The sequence below is a fragment of the Myodes glareolus genome, chromosome 19, assembly GCF_982192425.1.
Source record: "Myodes glareolus chromosome 19, mMyoGla1.1, whole genome shotgun sequence".
NCBI lineage: Eukaryota > Metazoa > Chordata > Mammalia > Rodentia > Cricetidae > Myodes > Myodes glareolus.
The window spans coordinates 12,710,133-12,736,419 of NC_142044.1; the positions used below are offsets into that span (position 1 = coordinate 12,710,133).

Below are 26,287 nucleotides of genomic sequence, written 5' to 3' on the forward strand. Positions count from 1 at the left end.
TTCTGGAGGTCCCATTTATTTATTGTTGCTCTTAATGTCTGTGCTAATAGGCTCATATTTATGAAGTGGTATCCTGTGCCCATGCATTGAAGGCTACTTCCCACTTTCTCTTCTATCAGGTTCAGCATGGTCTAATTTATATTGAGGTCTTTAATCCATTTGGACTTGAATTTTGTGCACAGGAATGGATATGGATCTATTTTCATTCTTCTACATGTTGATATCCGGTTATGCCAGCATCATCTGTTGAAGATCCTTTCTTTTTTCCATTGTATAATTTTAGATTCTTTGTCAAAAATCAGGTTTTCATAGGTTTGTAGATTAATATCTGAGTCTTTGATTCAATTCCATTGGTCAACCTCTCTGTTTTTATGCCAGTACCAATCTGTTTTCATTACTGTAGCTCTGTAATAGAGCCTGGTATCAGGGATGGTGATGCCTCCTGGAAACAGTCTAGATGGTCTTCAAACAAAGAATGGATAAAGAAAATGTGGCACATTCACACATTAGAGTACTACTCAGTGCTAAAAAAAAAACAAACAAACAATGACATCTTGAATATTGCATGTAAATGAATGGAACTAGAAAATACTATCATGAGTGAGGTAGCCCAGACCCAAAAAGATGAATATGGTATGTACTCATTCATAAGTGGATACTAGGTAGCTATAAGCAAAGGATATTGAATTCATGATCCTAGAAAAGCTAAATAATGTGAACCCCAAGAGAAACATACACATATCCACCTTGAAAATCAAAATAGACAAGACTGCCTGACAAAATTGAGAACATGGATGTAGTGGAAGAATGGAGTTTGGAAGGGAAAGAGGAGGGGAGAATGGGAGGGGTAAGAAGAACTTGAGGGAATGGGAGGGATATTTGTGATGGAGGAAGGACAGAGTGAGAGCAAGGAAAGAGTTATCTTGATTTAGGGGGCCATGATAGCAAGAAACCTGGCTTTAGAGAAATTCCCAGGAATCCTCAAGGATGACCCCAGCTAAGACACTAAGCAATAGAGGAGAGGAGGCCTGTTCATGACGTGCCCTATAGTCAGACTGATGAATATCTTAAATATCACCATGAAACCTTCATCTAGCAACTGATGGCAAAAGAGGCAGAGACCTGAATCAGAGCATTGGACTGAGCTTCCAAAGTCTAGCTGAAGAGTGGGAGGAATGAGAATATGAGCAAAGAGGTTAAGACCATGATGGGTACACCCACTGAAACAGTCTACTTGAGCTAATGGGAGATCACCAACTCCAGCTGGACAGGGAAGGAACAAGCATAGGACCAAACTGAACATCGTTGACAGTTGCATGGCTAGGGCAGACTGAGGGACTCCTGGCAGTGACACCAGGATAATAATAAATTATCCCTACTGCATATACTGGGTTTTTGGTAGCTCATTTTCTTTGGATGGATACCTTGCTCAGCCTAGATGTAGTAATGAAAGCCTTTGACCTTCCCCAAAGCAATGTGCCTCTCCGAGAAGTGGATGTGGGCAGGGTGGGAAGGTATGTGGAGGGAACTGGGATGGTATGTAAAATAAAAAATGATAGTTTGTTTTTGGGAGTCAAAGCCGGTTGTCAAGCCAGTCCCGTTCTGTGTTTCTCTGCCTTTTCTTTCTCTTTCAACATGGCGGATGCCGCTGTATCCTTCGCCAAGGACTTCTTGGCAGGTGGAGTGGCCGCGGCCATCTCCAAGACGGCGGGTAGCACCCATCGAATGGGTCAAGCTGCTGCTGCAAGTGCAGCATGCCAGCAAACAAATCACGGCAGATAAGCAATACAAGGGCATTATAGACTGCGTGGTTCGTATCTCCAAGGAGCAGGGAGTCCTGTCCTTCTGGCGTGGTAACCTGGCCAATGTCATCAGATACTTCCCCACTCAGGCTCTCAACTTTGCCTTCAAAGATAAATACAAGCAGATCTTTTTGGGTGCTGTGGACAAGAGGACCCAGTTTTGGCGCTACTTTGCAGGGAACCTGGCATCAGGTGGTGCCGCTGGGGCCACACCCTTGTGCTTGTGTACCCCCTTGATTTTGCCCGTACCCGTCTAGCAGCTGATGTGGGCAAAGCTGGAGCTGAAAGGAAATTCAAAGTTCTTGGTGACTGCCTGGTTAAGATCTACAAATCTGATGGGATTAGGGGCCTGTACCAAGGCTTTAATGTGTCAGTCCAGGGCATTATCATCTACCGAGCTGCCTACTTTGGCATCTATGACACTGCAAAGGGAATGATTCCAGATCCCAAGAACACTCACATCTTCATCAGCTGGATGATTGCACAGTCTGTCACTGCTGTTGCTGGCTTGACCTCCTATCCCTTTGACACGGTTCGCCATCGTATGATGATGTAGTCAGGACACAAAGGAACTGATATCATGTATATAGGCACAATCGAAGCTGGAGGAAGATTGCTCGTGATGAAGGAAGCAAGGCCTTTTTCAAGGGTGCATGTTCCAACGTTCTCAGGGGCATGGGTGGTGCCTTTGTGCTTGTCTTGTATGATGAGATCAAGAAATACACATAATTATGTCATAGGTGTTCTCCCCGAGAACAGGCACGTTGTATAATACACCATATCTTGAACATTCTGGACAGATTCTCTGGGCTTGTCTGTTTTATCAATGGCAATTATTTACCGGTTGAAAAGTGGGAAGCAATAATATTCATCTGACCAGTTTTCTCTTAAAGCCATTTCCATAATGACAATAATGATGGGACTCAATTATATTTTTTATTTCAGTCAATCCTGATAATAAAAATTGAAGACATAAAAAATATCTAAAGACAAAAAAAAACATTAAAAAAGAAGTGAGTTTCAAAATTCTTTTTGAGGCTAGAGAGAAGGCTCAGGAGAGGTTACAGGTTCAGTGTCCTGCAGTCACATGTGGCTCACAGTCAGTTTCCAACCTTAATTATATAAATAATTTGTGACATTACAATAGGAAATCATAAGAAAATAGGTTTACAAGTACAGAAAATATGTTGTATAAAATTTAGCTGCCCCCCCTGAGACTAGCCTGGTCTACAGAGTGAGTTTCAACAGAGCAAGGGCTACACATGTAAATGCTGTCTCAATGAAAGGGAAAAGAGAAAAAAAGGAAGGAAGGAAGGAAGGAAGGAAGAAAAAAAAGGCAAGCATTGCAATTTTCAATGATGGTGACTATTTTGTTAGTTTTACTTTTTAGATACTATGTTATACAAACTTTAATGAAGGCTAGTTAGTAGCAAGGACATTTCTATACACACAGCTAAAGACAATAGCAATATCTTTGTTTCTTACTCATAGAAAGAAGCCAGAATTAATGGAGTCAACAGCTATGCACAATCAAGTATTGACTCTTGTATTAAATGCAAGGATGTCACACATATGATCACTCATGAGGAAGATCATTTTGCAGATGAGAATAGTTGGTGATGACATCCTCATCACAATTACGTTTATCTTATGCATTCATGTACTCTAGCAGACTCTGAACTTGGGTTTTACATTGATAAAATGAGCTCAAATGATGAATTCATAACTTTACATTGTATTAAATTATATAAGAATTATCATTCAACTATTTTGTGTTTTAAATGATACAGCTGGGTTTTGCTGGCAATATTTGAAGAATAACTATCGAGTATTAACTGTATATTGTGCCTGATATTGTTGTCAAATATCCTTCCTACATATGATTAATGCATACTATTCAATTTGCAAAGAGTAAATTGATTTTATTTTCAAACTGCCATTGTAAAATATGCTATTTTCTCAGCTTCTTAATGATGTTTCTGCTATCCACTGTAATTTTCTTCGTCAGAATATAATCTTGACGGAAGGAAATTCCATATTTCAGCAAGACTGAGTCTTGAAGTAATAATTACCATTCTCAGAATAATAGTTATTATTTATTTAGAATTATGTGAGCCAGATTCTTTTGCATATATTTAACTATGCTCTTCTAAATAATGTTTATAGATAGCGTTATTAACTTTATAGCATCTATAAGAAAACTGAGGCAAATTAAGCAATTTACCATAGCTACACTGCCTGTATATATAGAATCCCCATGGCTACATGACTGAAATTCTGTGAATTTAACCTGCATGCATGTTTTCCTATGAGTAGCAGACTATTTATTCCATTCTTAAATTCTTTTTTATGAGTTTTATTTAAAATTTTCAAAATAAGACAGCACCACAAATAATAACCAACACAATATACTAACTCTAAGGTAAGATTTCAAAAGCAAAATCTTCCTCTCATATATATATAATGATTGGGTCTATCATTTCCTTTGCAAGGGCAATCTCTGTTGACACCTAGGTGAATGATGAAGGGTCCAATCAATCATGTATATGAGCATGGAATTAAGATAGACCCTTGTTTTCAGAAGAAAACACAAACCAACATGGTTATATTGGTGAAAAGCTCCAACCGTCAGCATATATTTCCTTTGCTTATATTAAGCAAAACACTTAACAAAAACTTATCAATAAGTAAGGCTTCATTGTATAGCACTGTTTAAAAATGATAATGTGTGAACAAACATCCAGCAGTATTTGCTGATGTAATAAACAGTAATTCACACTGTTATAGGTCCAAAATAAAGATAGTCTATATGTAAAATATTAATGTTGTAATGCTTCCTATTGAATGTCGAGTTTCAAAGCAATTGATATCAAAGTGCTTTCTCATTTGTTATGTGTATACTAACTAAAATCTCCTACTATTGTTTTCTCCAATGTGGAGGCAGAGACAGGTCATAGCTGCTCTTGTGATTGGTGGTGACCCATGTGAGTGTTCTCATTCTGACATCCTAATACACTCTGGTTAGAGTTCAAAGTCTAGCAAAGCATTGCTAATAGTAAGTGCTCCCAGAACAAAACCACTTCTTATTTAAAGCCACAAATATATCACTTGGTGATATTTTCCGTCAATGAAAATGTGACTATTTAAATATGTCTCCCAGATTAGTGCCTTCTACAAATGCTTATTTTTAGAGGGTGCCACAGGGAAAAACCAAACAGAAGGATGCTTTAAAAGGCTAGCCACATCTCTTCTTGAAGTAACAGATGCAATCTCTGTTTAAATTTACAATGGGATACTTTCAAATCCCCATGCTGATTTTTCTAATTTATTTACTAATCGAGACACTCAAGATTTACTTACTGTGGGATTATGTCATAATTTCATTTATTCCTCATTAAACATTCTACTGGGTGGAAATCTTGGGTCATTCCCCAAAGAAGGAAAAAGTACCAATGGAGTTCTTCAGTTGACTCTAGTTTGGTTTGCAATACACACTGTTACCCATTCAATACTACAGAAATGCCGTAAAACAGAAGAGCACATCCATACAAGACAATATAAAGCAAATTTATTTTAATGTTCAAAGTATTTGTTTCAGGCACTAGTCATTGACTATCTGACTTAGATATCCCACAGCATCATTGTTAAAGTAAACTACTAAAATCTATAACAGAGAGAAACATCCTGAATGATTTTTACAATGATTATTAACTCTCTTTTGTGTTTCTCATCAATTATAAATGAGAATGTCTGCTAGTTGAAAATATTTCAACTGTTACAATTTTATGATAAATTTTAAAGTGCTCTTTACATAATTTATCGAAGATTTTGGAAACTAATGGTTTTAAACACATGTTTAAAATAGTAAACATATTTAATAATGTATATATGTTATAAATATAACTTTGTGCACGCAATAGCATTTATTTACTTATAATTTTATATATACTAGCTAGTGTATTAATACATATTGTGATGTTTTCTATGTAAGTCTAATTATAAGAAATTCAAATGATTGTACTTTATTTTCAGTGAAAAATATTTTGTTCATAGCTATGTATCTTAAACAATGATTTGATTTCCAAGGTTAATCATATAAACATTAATTCATTCACAAATATTCACAAGTAGTATGATCTATCATTGTTGCAAAGTTGTGTTAACAGCTTTAACCTCCTGGCTTAGCAGTAAAGGTCATTAAGCACAACAGCTTTGCATAAATCACCACCAGATGGCAATCTTGTGTCTCTGATCATGTACACTTATTTCTGAGGTAAACTATTTCAGTAAGTGGTCTCCTTGACAAACATTACCTGAATCATCCTCTAGCTGTTATTAAACAGTCAGAAGATGTATTATTTTTTTGATTAAAAAGATGGATTTCTTTTCTTTTTTAATGTGGTTATATTTCCACATTAAAAGACAGGTGGTTTTGTTTTGTTTTGTTTTGTTTTGTTTTAACAAAAAGTCTCAGTCTAGTAATTTTCCCTAAATGCCTGTGCCTATTTGTGTGTGTGTGTGTGTGTGTGTGTGTGTGTGTGTGTGTGTGTGTGTGTGTGTATGTGTGTGGTAAATGTGCTAGAGGTTGCAGAAGGGAACTTCCAATGCCTTCAGCTGCAGTCAGGAAATCCATACACAGTAAAATTTTCCCATGATTTCTATGTTATTACATTTCCAAATTCACTATTGCTTTTCATTTTCTTTGTTATCAAACTAGAAACAAGGAGTGGTAAGACCTAAAGGGTCAGTATGTTTTTACTTTATTGCAAATTATGTGAAAAAAAAAACCAGTAAAAGGTATTAATTTTTCCTGTTTATAGCTTATTGACTTTTGATTGTTACATGTTAATGAAGCAGACAATTACATGATGATATATGTTTTATAAACTTTCAACAAATAAAACACAGAATAGGGATGGAAGGGTTGAACAGAAGTTGGTAATCAATGACGTAAAATATAAAAGAATTATTTCATGGCTCCAATTACATATGGAAACTAAACACAATTTCTTAGAAAAACTGGGCATGAGGATATGAAAAGTGGTAAAATAGTGCTAGTTAAAGGTCATGAAACTTTGGCTGTATAGGAGGAAGTTCAAGCGAGTATTTAATGCAACATGCTGACTGCTACTATCATTGCATTCTTTAAAAACTGGTAAGAGATCAAGTATTAAGAGTATTCACAATAACCTTAGGAGACATATGTTTACCAGTTAGTATTAAACATTTCCATTTGTATCCATATGTATCTACAGTTATCTATACCTCTTTATATATCCAAATGACCATGTTGTATTATATGACACAATTTAATTTGTACATAGGAAAATAACCTATTTTGAATGAATGAATTTCAAATTTAAACAACAAAAGAAAAAATCAAATTAGAAACTATTTACCCTTCATAAAAATATAGATCATTTCAACCTATTAGTGATTGTAAAAAAATTGTCAGAGTTTTAGAAAATCTGGTATTTTTTCTCATTTGCATGTCAGAGTAGATGTTAAGTTGTGATGAGACAGAAGCAAGAAGAAAAAAGCAGAAATTAGTAAATCATAAAGAAATTTCTTCTGTTGAGCTTAAAATTGTATGCTATACATTTTGAAATATGAGTTTAGTTTTAAGTTGAAGAAATAAAATTTAAAGATTAGAAAAAAATCTACAAAGGCAGACAGATCTCTGAGTTTCAGACCAGCCTGGTCTACAAAGTGCATTCTAATGTGTGTCAGGGATACACAGTGAAACTCTGAGAAAAGACTATTATATACGGATACAATAAAATAAATAGTAAAGATTATTTTGTTCACTCAGTGAGTTGTATTGATACTACAAGGATTAAAATGCAGAATGCAGTTGAGTATTCTTACATAGCATTGATCATAAATAGCTTCTTGGTTATAGGTGGGACCTTTTATTCACTTCCTCTTCTGCTTACTGGGCTTATGTTTGTTTTAAACGTGTGAAGGTGTTCACATTTCAAAGTATCTGTGAATTCATATGTGCATCAGCTCTGTTTTATCAAGAAGATGGTTCAGAAATTTGATTTTTGGTGTAGAAAGGAAGGAGAAAACATAACAATTTTTTTCCAAGTAGCTTATAAAAGTTTTCAATCTTTTAGCATTTTATTTTGCTAGTAACCTAATATCTAGAAAATTACAATTACTCCTTTCCTTTTAATTTTGGCAAAACTGAAGATATTGAAATCCCTTAAAGATTTAAATTTCTCTTGCTTCAACATGAATTTATTAATTGACTGGAATAATAATTTGCATAGTCAATATCATTTTTAGAAAGATTATTTCCAAAAAATGTTAAAATATACTGAATGAGTTCTGTGTTACAGAAATGAAGCAAGAAGTAAAACCCTGAAGAAAAATATTGACAAATATAGTATATTTTATGCCAAACATGGAAAGGATGTTTCTAAAAGGTAAAGAAGGAAAAACAACAGCGTTATTTTCATAAATAAACCCATTGGATTTAGTTGAGGATTTTAACAAGAGCTTGCTTGTTAAAAATGGAGAAATAATTAAGGCAACAATTCTTAACCCTTGAAACATTGCCTAAAATAGTAAATAATAAAAGGAAGACTTGTATATAAGTGATATTTAAGAACTAGAGATGTGAAGAATTAGTGTTGGTATAGAAAACAAAGAAGTGAGGTGATTAAATGACACCAAGATGCAAATGAGTCATAGGAGGGAAATCAGCAGATGAAATTCTTCCATAGAGAATCCTTTAACTATGGAAGCCAGACGTTTTTATTTGACAGTGAAACAATGGGCCACTATACCCGGGTACTCATTAGAGGTTTGTTTTCACCTCAACCTTCCTTTGCATGTGGACATGAATTCTGATACCCTTTATTTTTAGCTGTCCAAACCTACTGTATATTTATTTTAAGTGTTCAGTGATATCTATTCAGCAACACAAACTGTTCAATGTAGCATTGGGATCTGACTCAAACAGCTAATTATTTTTGAATGTTATCCAGTAAGCTAGAGTCCAGAAATTCCTGGTGCCAGTAAAGACTGTTGCCTTGTGCCAGGTCTCATTCCTGAAGGATGCACTTTAGTATCTGTAGCTGAGAAATCCCTCTTTTACGGCTCTGCCTGTGTACTCACGGAGGCTTTATGTTGTAAAATATTTCTACAGCTTACTTATTATATTGGAGGAACGTTCTCATTTCTGTCTATCCTCCACCAAATGGCAAAATTGGGGACACAGATTTGTTCCGTGGAGAAAAAAAAAAAATCAACAACGAACACACATTGATCAAAACATCTTATGCAATTCAATCCACTTGGCTTGACTCTAATGCAGATGACTCAAAAGTGAGAATGAAATGGCAATTGAATTGTCCAAAGGAGAACCACTTTTTACACATAGACATGCCCATACACTAACACACACATACACACACACACATAAGCACACACATATACACACATGTACACATATGTACACACATGAAAATACCCATTCTCTTCCACATAATTATACACATGTATATAACAAACACACATCAATACATACATATACAATTGCACAAGCACATACACACTCACAGACACACTTTTGTGGTAGAAGTTGTAAAGTCAAATGAAATACTACACTTAGATGAGAACAAAAATCTCTTTCTAAATTCTACTCCAGAAATCCAGTCCTCATTTTTTTTTACAAATTCCTTATTAACCTAATTTTTGTTAGAAGATGATGCATTCAGTCATGACAAAGAACAGGTATTTATAAAATAGCAACTAGTTGCTTCTATAAATAAATTTTTCACAGCAACTAATAATTGTGAGAATGCTAGAACAAGATCTATTCTGTCAATTTAAAGTGTAACCTTCTTTCTTGTGATGCAGCGCTCTGTTAGTAGACAGCAAACAGTAAAGATAAGCCTGAAGGAGGAATTTCTGGTATCCTCCTAGGCCCATGGGGAGCAAGGTTGATCTCCTTTGACAGTTGGTCACTTTGCTTGGTCAGGGGACAATTGAAGCCACAGCATCAGAGTGACAGAGCTGATGTACTCATTTTGGGGACAGTCGTCCTAATGGCACACAAAACTGAAGTCATTAAGAATTCTGGAATTAGAACTGGGGGCTTTAAATCCCAGCTCAACCACTTACTAGATTTACAACCTTGGATAAGGTAATGGAACTCTAAAAGAACTTCAAAAAGTAAATAATGTTTTACCTCGCAGGACTCTATAAATTACGAACAAGCTAAGGAACATCGGGCAATTAATAAATTCTTAATTTGAAGGGAAGCATTATGAATGAAAATCTGATCATCGATAATTTCCCTTCTATAATAAACTTTGGATTTAATGAAGTAAAAATATAGGAAATATACAAAATAATTCAGGAAACATTAAGGAGGAAAAACAGCCAGAAAATACAAAGATAGTCTCTTAAAAGGCAAGGAGAGAAGCATGTTAAGCTTGGAAGGATTTACAACCCACGATAATAGTATCTTAGTAATGGCATTACAGTTATTTAACATTGTGCTTCTTGCAGAGGGAGATAAAGAGTGGCTTATTTGAGGAGCAGAAATGGTTGAACGCACCTTGGAATAACATCAGCTGGGACAGTGAATCCAACAAAATAAAATTGAGATACGAAACCATATCTGAAACTGATCATGTCAGAAAAATAACAGTCTGTTCTTAGAAGAGTTGATTGGTGGCTGGGATATTGACATTGGCACCGCAAGACTTGGCTCTAAGTCCTGCTTTGGTTTTTTCTTGTTACATGGTCATGTACAATGTGTCTTTCATCTCTGAGCCTGAGATCATCATTTGAAAACCTGGTTTGTAATAACCCTTTCCCAGAGGGATTGCTTGAAGTTCAAATGAGTTATTGTAAGTAGAGCACTTGAGTCATGCTTAGTGCCAACTAATCACATTATAATTATAGCTATTATTACCTTTAATAGTACCTGAAGAACAGTTTCCGTAAAGTTGTCTAAATCATTAGCATATGTGTATCCTCTTGTGACTAATCATTTTTATTAATAATTTCACTTTAAATAATTTTCCTAAGTAGTCTTTTAGCATAGGTTCTGTGGGAGGAAGATCTTTATTGTTAGGGCTCTGTTCTTATCCTACATTGTTACCTGGACTTTTTTGTGCATGGTTTTATATTGCTGAATCCTTAGTGAAGGTTCTCAATCCTGGATGTACTTTAGAATCATCTGGATAAAAATACAAATACTAATTTTCGACTTCAGCTAAGGTGAAAAACATCAATTCTTTCTTGGAAAGGATATAGTTTCAATGTTCAGGTGATTTCCAAGGTGCAGGTGATGAATCAAGTGTTTGTTCAATAATGTGTCATACTTTATGCCTCTTTCTATCAACCACAATTTAAAGAATTAACAAATATATAAATATGTACCATATAAAACTATAATCCCCCACAAGTGATAACATGGCTACATTGATAAGTGTAAAACATCTAGAAACCTCAAAAAAGTCTGAAAATAGGTCAATCACAATCTGGTTAGCAAAGAACACTCTGTAGACCTTGATGGGGTAGTTTTGGACATAACTGAGCTGCTCTTGTCCCTTGGAACACACAGACACACAGTGGAGAGAGGCTGCCCATTCCTATCCACAGCCTGTTCTCCATTGCATCAACACTGCCCCACTTGGCCACTCAGGAGGTCTTGTCTAATTTCCCTTCCAATAGAATCCATGTAGAGAGATCCAGGACAGCTAGGTTTACACAAAGAAACCTTGTCTTGAAAAACAAAGCAAAACAATTCAACAAACAAAAAAAGGAGAAATAAACTTGCTAGAAAGATGGCCTAGTGGTTAATGATTACTTGTTGCTCCTGCAGAGGACCTGTGTTTTTTTTTTTGCTGCCCAGCACCTATGTATGTGTTAATACCTGTGGAACTCCTGTACCAGAGGATCTGATGCCCTCTTCTGGCCACTGTGAACCTTGAAAGCATTTGGTAAACAGACATACAAGCAGTCAAGAGAAAAAGAAAGAGAATTTCAAGAGAATGGGTCACAGGGTAAACAATACATTGATTTTCCACCCAAAGAAACAGCACCACATGAACAAAGACTGTTAATTATATGTCTGGTAATGTTTGGCATAGTAAAAGCAAGCAAATAACTGGCATCGTGAAAGACTTCATATTCAACAGATTACACTGAGACAGGATGGGCAGATGAAAAAATAATTCCTGGGTTTGAAACACACTGACCTTTCAAATCTATTTCTTAGTAATGACAAAGTTAACACCAGCACAAAACTCTAATGGTCATCATAAGATGTTTTAAGCCCGGGTGGTGGTGCATGCTTTTAACCCTAGCCCTTAGAAGGCAGAGGCAGGTTGGTATCCGGGTATGAGGACAACCAGGGCTAGGCAGAGAAACCCTGCCTGGTAAAATCCAATATAAATAAATAAATAAAATGCCTAAAAAATGTTTCAGCCCGTTTTCTTATAGAACCCAAACACCACTGTCCCAGGGATGGCAAGACCCACAATGACTGGAACCTTCCTCATTAAATGTTAGTTAAGAAAATGCCCTCCAGGCTTGCCTACAGCTGAATCTTATAGAGACATTTTCTCAACTGTGGATCCCTCCTCTGATGACTCTAGCATGTGTCAATTTGATGAAAAACTACTCAGCACAACTGACATTTTGTCAACTGACACATAATTACCTCATTTTCAATTAGAATTTTCTTTTCTAACTTATCACCAAGATGGTCCAACACTGTGAATATAACATAAAGCATAAATATTTTTAAAATCTCACATTCTTACAAATTCAAAAATAAAAATTCCAGTCCCTTTAAATACCCAATCTCTTTACAATCCCCAAATTTCTTTTAAAACTTCCAAGTCTTTCAGCTGTGGGCACCTGTAAAAATCAAAATTAAGTGAAATAACTCTAAGAGGGAAGAACCCGGTCACAATCACAATCTGAACAAAGTAAAACCAAAATCCAACAGGGTAGATAATTCCACGTCCATTGTCTGGGATTCACTCACAATCTTCTGCGATGCTTTGAAGAACTTTGATACCTTCTGAAGCTCTGCTCTTTACAATACCCACAACTCATCTTCTAAGATCAGGTAGGTATCATTCCACTGTTGTTGCTGTTCTTGGTGATAATCCTAAGGTACTGGCATCTCCAAAACTTGTGGGGTTTTTAATTGCAAATGGGCTCTACTTTGGTCAACCACCTCTCCATTGTAGCCTTCATGGTGCCAAACCTCAACTTCTCTGCATGGTACCCTCAGTCCTGTGTCTTCTAGTGCTGGCTCTACCTTCTCCAATATCCTCCCCCGAACTCTCTCAATGCTAAGTGTCAAATGCTTTCCATAACCCCTTCATGCCTTCATAATCAGTACCTCCTGGTTGACTCTTTCACTACCAAGTTTGACTGTCAGCAGGAGGTACAAACTTGGACACCTCTGGAGCACAGCTTTTGTATGCCGCTTCTCATGAAACACTTCCAAGAAGATTTCATCTTAGTGGTAATTGTCTCTTCTTAATCATGGGTAATTTGACCAAAGCATCTTAATTCAAAATAAAAAAATGACCTGATACAGATTTTAATCTTCCTTCTGAAACTTAAAGATATGGCCTCCATCATCTGTATTGCTCCCAATGTTCTTATCTTCCAAGCTCATACAGAATAGCTCACTGATCTCCAGATATGCAATGGATTTACTTCGCAAAGTTCCAAAGTCCTTCTACAATCCTCCCCAAAATAATACGGTCAGGTCTGTCACAACAACACCTTATTCCTTGTACCAACTTCTTTTAATTAGGGTTTCTATTGCTCCAACAAAACACCAAGAAGAAACACCTTGGCAATGAATGGGATTATTTGGCCTACACTCTACAGTGGTGTTCATTATTAAAATAATCCAGGAAAGGAATTCAAATGGGGCCGAAACCTGGAGGTAGGAGATGATGCAGAGGCCATGGAGAGGTGCCGTTTACTTACTTGCTCCTCATGTCCTGCTTAGCCTGCTTACTTACAGAATTCAGGACTCACGTTCCATACATGGTACCACTCATAATGGGATATGCCCTTCCCCATGAAATACTAATTAATAAAATACCCTACAGGCTTGCCCAGATTTTATGGAGGCATTTTATTTATTGAGTTTTGCTTCTCTCTGATATCGAGTAGATTCAAGTAGATATAAAACTTGTCAGTACCACAACTAACATGGTTTATAAATAGAAAAAAAAATTTGGATTCAGGTAACTCATAATACACACACACACACACACACACACACACACACACAAAGAGTATTCCCTTTTGTGTAAACAATATATGTTTGATCCAACAAGACAGGTGGGCAGGTATGTTAACAAAACACTGATTTTAAAAATTCCTATTTTAATTGTAGTTGCAGCATCAAACAAAGTCTATGCTCATAATATAAAGATAAATAATATTTGTTTAATTTTTCTTCCCCAAAGGGAAAATGAAACACACCACGGAGGACATTTTTCTTTAGTGTTTAAGAATGTGAGACAGTCTCTCTTGCCACACTTGGGTCTAAACATGGCGAAGCTAGAACTCTTACACCCATTGTCACAGCTCTTTCCTCCTGCGCTCTTGGTCTAGTAAGAAACCATTCCCTCATTACAAAAGAGCAGGAGCCATTTGTCATGTTACCCTACACATTGTTGACTCCTCCCTCCACTCTGTCCTCATATATCAAGCTCAGATCCACGATCACGTGTGTCTTTTCCTTTGCTCCTTTTGACTATGTTTTAAAATATTCTTGAAAAACTTACCTATATTTCTGAATTTCCAGTTTTTGGCTTTTTAGAAAAAATCTCAAGTTTCTGTATTAGGTATCAAGTGCATCTCTTCAGTGTGGAGCTTGTTTGTGTGTTCTGTAGACAGGCATTATGATCACTAAGTTGTAATTAATAGCATCAGGCATTTCTTGAGATCCAGCTTCTTATTAGCAGTAGCAGTTTGTTGTCTTAAGTAAAATACTATCCAGCTCAACTCTATCTCCCTTATTTGAACCTGGTCTTCCTTTCTCTGGACTGTATTTCCTTGCTATCACAGTAGCTAGCATGTAAAGCAAAATTTTGGGTGTTATACATGATTTTCCTCTCCTCTCACAACCTTTATTGAGACATTAGAGAATGCTGCATTGTCTTTTAAAGAACTGTAGTGTCTATTGTATTCTTCAGTGATCTCAACTGCAAACTTTTATCCGTCCCTGCACAATAAAAACATCCTGTCAGTTTACTTTCAACATCAGACCAATTTCTGTATGATTGGTAGCAATCATCTTGTGCTAACACAAACCATAGGCTATTTATGATTGCTGACATTCCTCTTTAGACTCACCACACTCTAAAAATGCAATGCTAATTGTGCCGGCTTTCTAAAGCACACTTATGGTTAAAACATAAAAATTGTTTGCTATTGGCTTCTTGGAGCTGGACTTTCCAGAATCTTATTTTTTTATTTTTCTTATCTCTGCAAATCCCCAGACACCCGCCTCTTACAGTTGCCTTTGCTGATCTTATTATACCATTTTTTTTTATCTGAAAGCCAGGTAGGAAATCTTGCCTACTTATCAAATCAGTAGCTCTCTGATCTTTGCTGTCATTCTAATTAGTACAAAGTCCTGCTGTTAAATTCATATCAGTGATTTTTTTTATGAAATTTACAGATGGATCTCTCCAAAACTTGTGATTTGTGTGTGTGTGTATCTGTGTGTTGTGTGTTTCACTAGATTTACCCACTTCATGTTACTAAATCCTAAGCATCCAAGAGCTTATTGTAGCTACTATCACTTCATAAAATATACCCATTTAAAAATTATTCTAACAATACCTTATAGTATCTGAATACAAAATGAAAAATACATTGTATTGATGTTCAGGTATTTTTTAGATGCAGTATAGAATAATTTAATTATTATACTGAGGGTTTATGAAGTTATGTTGTTTGGTATGTGCAAAGATTAGATAAGATAGCAATTGCAATACTTCTAACTTGATGCTTGTTGTATACAACAGATATGTAAAATATATTTCTGCCTCTCTTTTGGGCAGTCCCAAGTGCATCACATGCAGACAATAGATTTTCAGAGGTTAGTTTATCTTGTGAGAATAGTAGAATCCTATTTCTATTGTCTAATTGACTACCCCTCAGCACTAACAGATCCAGCCCCAACTATGCTAACACTGTGGTCATTTAGCCCCTAATTTCTGTTAAGATATGAAATACACAGAATAAAACAAACAAGGATTTTACAGTCATAGGTATAGATTGCATTAATCATTTTATTGATTCATATTTATTAGTTTCTATAATATCCATAAACTATCCTACAAAACACACACACACGCACGTACGCATGTGTTATCAGGGTCTCCATCTGTATGCTGTGAATATGTTTTATTACCATTGGTTAATAAAGAAACTGCTTCATTCTATGGCAGGACAGAATATAGCCAGGCTGGAAGAGATACAGAGAAAGTAGTCAGAGTCAGGGAGATGCCATGTAGCTGCCAAAGGAGAAGGGCATACTGGAAACTTACCAGTAGGCCACAGCGTTGTGGGGATACACAGATTACTAAAAGTAGTTAATTTAAGATGTAAAAATTACTTAATAATAAGCCTGAAACTTTGAACAAACAGTGTTGTAATTAATATAGTTTCCATGTGATCATTCAGGTCTGGGCAATAAGGAACAAAAGAGCAGTCTCCTATTACACACACACACACACACACACACACACACACACACAGAGAGAGAGAGAGAGAGACAGAGAGACACAGAGACAGAGAGAGACAGAGACAGAGAGACAGAGACAGAGAGAGACAGAGAGAAAGACAGAGAGAGACAGAGAGACAGAGAGAGACAGAGAGACAGAGAGAGACTTTAGAAAAAACCGAACATAATAAATGTGAACATAAATTTTGCTAAGGTTTGATAAAAACACAAGTCTCAAAAGGACATTGTTTTCTTTCATTTACTATTTCTGTCTAATTTTTAGACACTATCATCTATCCTGAGACCCGAGTTTCATGTTTTATTGTAAAGCTTTCACACCTGTTATATGTTCTGTTTTCAGATAGTGAGACCTGGTCAATTTTCAACTTGAATGATTCTGAAGTTAATGAACATTTTAGATTATGATGTTTTATGATATTTCAGTACTAAAACAATCTAATTGTTTTACTACATTTCTGTTAGAAGTTTCTACCTATTATTTTATATTTGATTGTTTTAGAAATACACACTTGAGTATTTTCTGTTGATTCATTGGTTTAAAATCTAGTGGTAAATGGTAATTTAATTTTCTTTAGAATCTCACCTTACTTTTGTATGGACTTTCCAACCTATTCTGCAAAATTTTTCTAAACTCAACTGTCTTTTATCTGATGATTTTATTATGAGAAGATCTTTTGCATATTAACTAGGAGGTTTTCGTTTTCATTTGGTTTTACTGAGTAGAGCAAATCCAAAGTTCAGTTTGCATATCATTACCAACTAAAATTACAGATGCAAATAAGGGATACACAAAGATAATAATAACAAAATAGCTTCCCAAATACATGTGTTTAAAACTCCAACAAAAATTTTCAGCCTTTATCCTTATGTAGAAGCATGGTACCAAGAGAAGATTTGCCTTACATCCAGATTCCTTACCACACAATGAATAAACAAAGCCTCTTCCTAAATAGTTATTGATGGACAATGTAGTTCTCTATGTTACTTTCTATTTTACTGTGAATATGTATGGTTTTTATTAGTATGAGGTTCATTAATTTCACTTTAGATGTTCATTTATTGGAACTCATAGCTTCATATGAAAACATTTAACAAGTGTTGGTGTTTGATCATAGTATTTAGGAATAATAAAATTTCAACATGTGTGTGCAATAGAATTACTTACAGATATAAAACAGGGTATTTAGAAAAGATTATAATTTTAGCATCATTTTCTTTCCATCTTCTAAAAAAAAGACAATTTTTATTACAATTTTGGAATTTCCTTGAATGTATTCTAACTTGCCTGAGCATTGCACATTGCTACACAAAGAATTACAAGGGAATGTAATATTCCATCTCCTTCTTGCTACTAGACATGTAACAAATAGATAATAGAATCAGTAGTTTTATTGTTTTTGGCAGATCAGTTTGAGACAAACATTTTCCTCTGTGATGAACATAATATATTCTGAAATATTATGAAGGCTAAATCAATAAGAATGGCAATTGAAGGTACTGGCCAGAATGTACGGCTTACAGATGCCTGCAGATTTCTTTTTAAACTTGGAAAGGTACCATGAAAGTTGAATAGTATTCTAAATCATATAACTCTCTTAAGTATATCCACATCCACCTAAAGCCTTTAAATTTCTGTAGTGTATTAGTAAAACAGACAAAGGAAATTGCAAATATCTCTGAGAACTTAGAGAGTAATACTAGAATCTATTCATTATTTTTCTTTAATTCAAAGAACTTGACTCTGTAGAGTTGTTTTCGGGTATAGCCAAATGAAGCAGAATGTGTAGAGATTTCTTATACCATCCTTGGGAAGTTGCGCACACAACCTCCTCATTGGTGACATTGTGTATGATGGTGGTTGATTTGTTATCAATGATTTGGCTGGACCGACAAATCATTGTCACAAGTCACTCTTTATGCTGGAGTATTGGAGTATCCTCTTTCTTTTTTATACAGTGAGATATATATATATATATATATATATATATATATATATTCATATGCACTGTTTCTTCATATTGAATGGTTTTAACTGTTCTAATACTTTCCCCTATTCTCATCTAATATTTCATCCTTCCTAAATCTTCTTCATTAACATCTATCAGTAGTTTTGTCTGAGAGAGTTGTCATGGAGTTAGAAATGCTGAGACATGTATCTTTTACAGGTTAGTTGTTTTGTTAGTAGGAATTGGCTTGTTTGCTCCCTGTTTTCCGTGGATGAATAGCATTTCTTTTACTGCTTAGTCTACCGCAGTTTATTTAAACATTCACTAACTGCAAGATTTCTTGATTGCCTCCAAGTTTTGGAAATTGCAAGTAAAACTGCTACAAACATTCATGTGGACATAAGTTTTCAGTTTATTTGAGGAAAAAAAATCAAGGAGCATAATGACTTGATATTATGGTAAGAGAGTTTAGATCTGTCAGCAACTGCCAGTCTTCTACAGGGAGCGCACCGTTTGCACTCCCTCAGCAATTAATCAGTGTTTCTTTCGCTTCACATCACTGCCAATATCTGTGCTGCCACTTCTCTGGATTTCAGCCCTCTAAAAGGTGGGAAATGATATGACTTGATTTTAATTTGCCGTTCTGTAATGACATATATGATGTGAGGTGGACAAAATTTGCCAGGCTTCCTTTCCGTCTGTACAGCTCTTCCGTGATGTCTACTCAAATTTGTTACCCACTCTTTAGTCAGGTTATTTTCTTTCTTCTGGTCTGGGTAACTGTTTGTGTATTTTGTATAACACTAATTATCAAATGTGTCCTTAACAATTAGTCTCTCTACTGTGAAGTGTCACTTTGATATTATCTGCAGAGACGGGATTCTTAATTTTAATGAAGTTTCACATCACGACGCTATTTTATCCTTTATGTCCCATGTACTGTTTTCGTGTATCTAAAAAGTAAGGAAAGTTCACCCTTTCAAGGCTTTCTGGAATCTCTATAGTTTTGTGTTGAGATCTATAATTAATTGGGGTATAATATTTCTTTAGATGGGTAAAAATCAGTTTATATATTTAGTTTTTGATATGCTTATAAATGGTCAATTGTTCCAATATCATTTGTGTTTGTTCTGTTTCAAAGTTTTGCTGCTTTGCCAGGTTCTGTCGAATTCACTGCAGGTGTTTGATTCCAGGATTTCTATTATACCCTTCATTGCTTTTCAATTCTTTTATGCACTGCAACAAATATTCAGTATTGTAGTTTATACAACGTTAGTTAGTTTGGATTGAACCACACAGATTCCTTTTAGCTAATTGCCAATAATTTTAAGAAAATTTGGTACCTACAGTGTAGTTAAGTAAGATATTTTTTCTCATTGTGTTTACTTTATATATTTAGCTGCATAGAACTTGCCTCTCAATGATATTCCGTTTTCTTATATAAGTATATGTAGTCTTTATTTTTCAGCACTAATTAGTTACATGAGGTTTATTTAGAATAAGTATTTTAAAGGGACGTGAAATTGTATGGGTAAATAGGTAGGGTGTTCTAAGGGGACCTGGAGGGAGGTAGTGATGGACGGTTCTGATCAATATGCAATATACAAATATATAGATATTTCAGTGAAAGAAAAATTTTATTACAAAGAATAGTTTGGGCATATTTTATAAGATATCTGCCATTGTCTCCATGGGGAGTGTATGATTGCAGGTTTTGTCTAGGTGTTCTGCATACATGCACATATTTCTCTCATGTGTGTCATTACAACTTCTGCTTGATTATATTTCTTTGAGGTCCATCTCAATTAACTCAGAAGAGACTGAAAAATCAACTAATCAATTATATAATTATGACAGAAATATTTTTAATGGTTAATATATTTGGAATTTATAAAACTACATAAAATGAGCACTTTCACGTGGCTACATAATGGATGTGTTTTTCTCGGGAGTAATAATATTATAAAGCTTATTAAGATATTAATCCTCTCATAAATTTTAACAATATCCCCCAGATATAAAACATAGCTATTTTATCATTTGATAAATTTCGGCAGTCTGAGGCTTCAACTAAAGCTACATTTGGAAGATTTCCAGCAAACAAGCAGAGATTTTTTAATATGTGCTTGATTCAATGTCCATGATCTCAGTATTCGGATTATTCAACCTTTCTGTTGAATTTGGGAAGTACTCTGAAGCTCAACATTTCTTTTTTGTAGTTTGTCAAAATGTTTGTTTTATTTTTTCTTACTTTAGAAATCCTATATATTTTCATATATATATCAATCCACCATATGCTGTTGTTTAAACTAAAGAAATTAAGATAATGTGCGAGCTATGTGCTTACATTCTAAAAACGTGCATGGCATTACAATAAAAAGTGTAAATAATCACGCTAATTGTATTTCTTTGCTCAATATATTATTCAAGTTGAAATTATGTGATTGTTCAAATAGAATGGCCTCCATAGGCTCATATGGTTGAATTTTTGCTCTCCCAATGGTGAAACTATTTGGAGAGTTTTAGGAAGTATAGGCTTTTTAAAAGAAGTATGTCACTGAGGGCTAGCTTGGGCTTTCAAAGAAGTCACACCATTCCCAGTGTGTCTCTTTGGCTCCTACTTGTAGCCCTAGCTGTGAGTCCTCAGTCTTTCCTGTTATCATACCTTTGCTTAGTTGTCATGAAATCTAAACCTCTAAAAATACAAGCCCAGTAAAAGACTTTCTTTTATAGATTGCTCTGATTATGGCTTTTAATCACAGCGTTAGTAAAATAACCAAGACAAATATTATAAATGTTATCTTTGTCTGCTAACAATTTATTTAATATATGTGTCTTTTCCTGTAATATCTTCATTAGAACACCCCAAGTTAATTTTTATCTTTTTAGAGTAAATCCTTTGTTTCACGTACCACCCTGTTCATTTCTATTTTCATATATATTTCTTATATTGTTCTAAGTCAACCCTACTTATATAACATAATTCTTAGCTTATTTAATTTTTATTATACAAGACTTTTCTTTATATATTTAATTTCAGTCTGATTGATTGTTTAGTTCAAGATTTTCATTAATCTGTGTGTTAGTTATTGTAGCAGCTAATATTATTGTTTATAAAAGATTCACTTTTTAAAATTCACTGGTATAATCCACTTCAATCTAGGCTTGAGAATGCCAAGTAAATCAGTGGGTTTGAGGATATAATACATTTGGAGTTTATAAATATTGTAAAATTATTTTTAAAGTCTTTTATATATGTGTAAATATTTTACTTTTAGCTTCTACAATTTTTTTTCATGTTCCCAAGTTATGGAAGCTCCTACAGTTTTAACTTTCCATGTAGTCTTTAGTAATCATTTTCTTTCATGACTCTCAACCTCCCTCTTCCAGATACGAAAAGATATTGAATAAAAACCTGAGTGTATGTAAGAGTTACAATTATTTGTTTATTTAATGGGGTTTCAGAGAATCTCCTAAAACAGAGGCTAATGCCATCATTTTTTGGTAACCTCCAGAACATCATGGTGAAGCCTCATTGCTAAACACACCACACATGTTTGAATCATAGGTCTGCGAGAAATTAAGCTGGTACCACCTAGAAATTTCATCCCTATTAGCTAGAGGAGGACTTATGCATATTATCAAGAGTGGAAGTGATGAACAATCTTACCAAGCTGTGAACCCTGAGAATTACAATAATGGGTGGCCTTGCAGGGTGTGTACACTGGCACCAAAGTGGCACACATGTTAAGGAGATTATTAACCACTTTATGATTAGAATTACTGAGAGCTGCACAAGATGGAACTGATGCTTGGTACTCTATCAAGTATGCTAAAACTCCGTGACTTTCTATGCCGTATGACCAGGTGAGAACATGATACTATTGCTAAGCTAAATGGACATGGTAAGAAACTGCCACCTAAGGTCTTATCTTCATACCCATAGATGAGTACACCTCTCCACTCTCATCAGAGTTTCTTCTCTTGTCTTTAGGTGGTGATTAACACAGGGAACACAGAGCTAGAAAATGTGGAGAGAACAAATACAGTGCAGCTCTGCTCTGAATAGGACACACATCGCCACTCCTCTCCACAAGGCTCAGGCAACATAATGAAGTAAGTACAGAAAGTGGTTAGTAGCTGTCTACAGAAAAACATTATCTGTTGGACATGATAGCATATTTGTATATATAAACCAACAGTGGGTGTTACGTTTTGTATAAGACTTGCACAAGATCAAGGTAACAATAATCCCAGCAAGGAAGGAGAAAGGGTATCATGAAGTCCCATGCCTTGCTGAAGAAGTGTTGGAAATCTATAACAACTAGAAAGAAGAGTAACTTTTCTACAAGGATGCAATCTCTTAGGAGCTACCCATACAGCAGTAGTTGATGCTATACCCATGCACATGCATAGAGCTCTATCTGGATTCAATGACCTATTTTTAAGGGCATATCAGGGAAAAGCAATGGGTGAAGGAATGAATTTGCAGAGAATTGATTAGAAATAAAACACTATATGTATAAACATAATTCTCTAATAATTAAAAAAGGTACAGAGTTAAAGTTTATTCTAAGCATGTTAACATGTGTTTAAATACAAAACGAAACCGTGAGATCCAAGTAAACCTCTATGAATCTGAAAACCTTTGGACATTAGTCCAACTTCTCTACAACTGTGAAACTCTGACACAACTAATAATGTTTGAGCTTCTAGAGTTAGTATTCTTGTAATAAAACTGCACAGAAACTAGAAAACAACCAACTTATTCAATTTTTAAAATAAAGATTGGCTCTATTCTAAAACTGTTTAATAAAACTATCAAGAATTATTCCTCCCTTTAAATGAACGAATATTGCTTGTATTTTGCTCATTAAACTGAAGATAACCCAAAACTCTTCCATAAAATCTGTCTTAAGATCTACAAAGCTATATTTGCTGTATATAACTTCTGCATATTACTTGCTGTATATAAGTTTATATACCCTGTGATATATAAGGAATATATATCTCTTGTGTTTCTTATGTTTGCATTGCTACTTCTTTTTTGAATTAATTTTTACCAGTTAAACAGCATAAGTAATTATCAAACAATATCTAAAATTAAAGAATCTTTTCATTGAAGTTTGCAGTATCTATAGATTTTTTGACAAAGTTATTACAAATCACAAAATTCTGTTTTTTCAGTTGTTGAAGTATACCCAACATAAGGAAATGCCAAGTCTGACAACAAGAACATAATAGAAATTGAGTCTCACAAGAGCCTGTGACTGGATTCCCCCTGATTCAAACATCAATCAATTTTGAGAAAAGCAGTCAATTTGTTTGCACCTCCACTTCCTCATCTTAAAAGTAATAAGCATTTTCCCACAAAACTTTCAAAAATATCATCTTGTTTCTATAATTTTGCATTCCAAGGTATTGGTATGCACTAAGTCTTTCCTCCAGAGCAGTGGAGGAAGAAGGCATAGCAGAGGCCTGGAGAACTGGTTCTCCTTTCCATTGATGATGTTGAAACTTCTAATCCCGACAGATTATAGATGTCTTCTGCAGGAAATAACAACATATACTTTCCATTTCCTTGCCTGTATCAAAGATCACTACTTTCTAAGTTTTCTTTGTTTTTGAATATCTGTCACATGTTCTGAATATGTGGGATTCCCCTCTGTATGCTGTGATTACCATTAATTAATAAGGAAACTGCTTTGGGTCTATAGCAGGGCAGGGCAGAGATAGGCAGGAAAAACTAAACTGAATGCTGGGAGAAAGAAGGTGTAGTCAGGAGAAACCATGTAACCCCACCAGAGACAGACACCAGTCATAACCTTGCCAGTAAGTCATACCCAGATTAATAGATTACAACACACAGATTACACAATCTGTAATACACAGATTAATAGAAATGGGTTGAATTAAGATGTAAGAGCTAGCCAATGTCTGTGCGATTATTTCAGGGCTGAGCAGCCGGGAACAAACAAGCAGCCTCCTACAACATCCTGAAACATTATCTCTTCCTCTAGGACTTATTATATTTTCACATACACGTAATTCTGCTTAATTCCCATCTCCAGGATAATTCCCAAGCCTTGTATCTCTTGCCATGTTCACAAATTTAGGAAATTTTTATCTCGAAACTTGTATTAAGGGCCTTATTGTCATCCCCAAAAGTACATCCTGTTTTCCTTCTTATTACTTATATTAAAATTATGGTAAGTATTATTTTGTTGTCAATACTAAACTGAAGACTGTGACTCAGTCTCTATGTTTTTGCTAATAACACTCTATTCCCTTTACAGTGCTTGGTGTATAGTCAAAATTCAATAAGCACCATAAAATTGACAAAGAAAACAGAAAGTAGAACTTCTAATTCCATGGCTGCACAAACAAAAGGTTAGTTCTTAAAACATGCTAGGATAAACAAAATCATATTTCAGAAGAGTAGTTTTCTCAAGGAACTTAAAGTATTAAGCATAAAATACAGAAAAAAACCCTTTAAGCTAAAAAAGAAACAGTAGGGGTTTATAAAAATAAATCTTTCTCAAATATAAAGCTTCCATAAGCCATGTTTAAAAGCAAGACCTCTTTATTCTGAGAGGCAGGCTCAAAGGTTATGAAACTACAATATATTAGTATTTTCTAATTGTTCACAGGCAAGTGGAATCATTTTTAAGCACTGTGGGAGTGCAATAATCCGTATGAAATTGGTGCAAAGAGAAAAGGCTCTATAGAGCATAAAAGAATACAAAATCCAGAGGAGTGTTATGGGTCAGTGGTAACAGATCATAAGCAGAACATTATCAAATATGGAGAACATTCTGCAATATTATCACAGAATTTGTGCAAGTGATATCTTGGTAGTGGTGTTTTAGTTTACGGCAATGAATGACTACTGACTAAAATAATCATGGACAGCCTAATGATAGCAACAGTATTTAATTCATAAGATTATAAAAAAAAGAATGTGAGAACTTAAAGGAAAAATAGTTTTAATGTCAACATTGTTACAGGTATGGCAACTGACCTTATAGCACACTTTAGGTCAGCTAAGCACACACAACAACACAGGGAAAAGGGCAGTGTATATAAATTAATTTGGAATGCAGCAAGGAACAAATGTAATGTATCAATGTTAATATTATATACATATGTAACAAATACTTTATTTTGTAAGAAATTGGAATATTCAGCCTGAATTTCTAGATAACAAAGTGCTGTTTTTTGTTGGTAGAAACCCTGAGTAAAAGAATATGAAATATGAAAGGTTCATATTAGTATGATCTTCAAAATCTTTGCTCTCTTCAAATTGAATTCTCCTCGATTGACTGGGTAGCAACAGAAAATATGTGAAAAGCGGGTACCGATACAGCTATGGCTTCCATGATTTAATTTTATTAATGCGAGTTTATACTATGAGAAAATGTATAAGTGCATAAGATTGAGAGAATCATAGAAATCAAATAAATTCTCACAATATTTTATTATTCGCTCATTATATGTGTTTGGATTTAATTAATGAACAGCTTTAGAATAAAATTTTTCTGAGTTAATTTTTAATAATAGAGTAATTATTTAATGTTCAATATTATTTAGGTTTTACATTAATCTCATTGAATTCTTTCTGGTATTAATGGAATACAATATTTATTGGACTGATAATTTGAATATGATGGATACTGTAATTGCTATAATATACAACAAAGGATCTATTTAGAGTCACTAACTAAAGAAACGAATAAGATTATAAATAATTAACTATTTAAGTGGATAGCAACAATTAT

At 34.7% G+C, this 26,287-nt stretch overlaps 1 protein-coding gene and 1 pseudogene across 1 annotated transcript in view; one reads left to right on the plus strand and one right to left on the minus strand.

Moving 5' to 3' along the window:
• Csmd3 (CUB and Sushi multiple domains 3) overlaps nt 1-26,287 on the minus strand; it is a 1,053,984-nt gene that overhangs the window by 472,973 nt on the left and 554,724 nt on the right. The window lies entirely within an intron of this gene.
• On the plus strand, nt 1,621-2,806 carry LOC125415133 (ADP/ATP translocase 2 pseudogene; annotated as a pseudogene).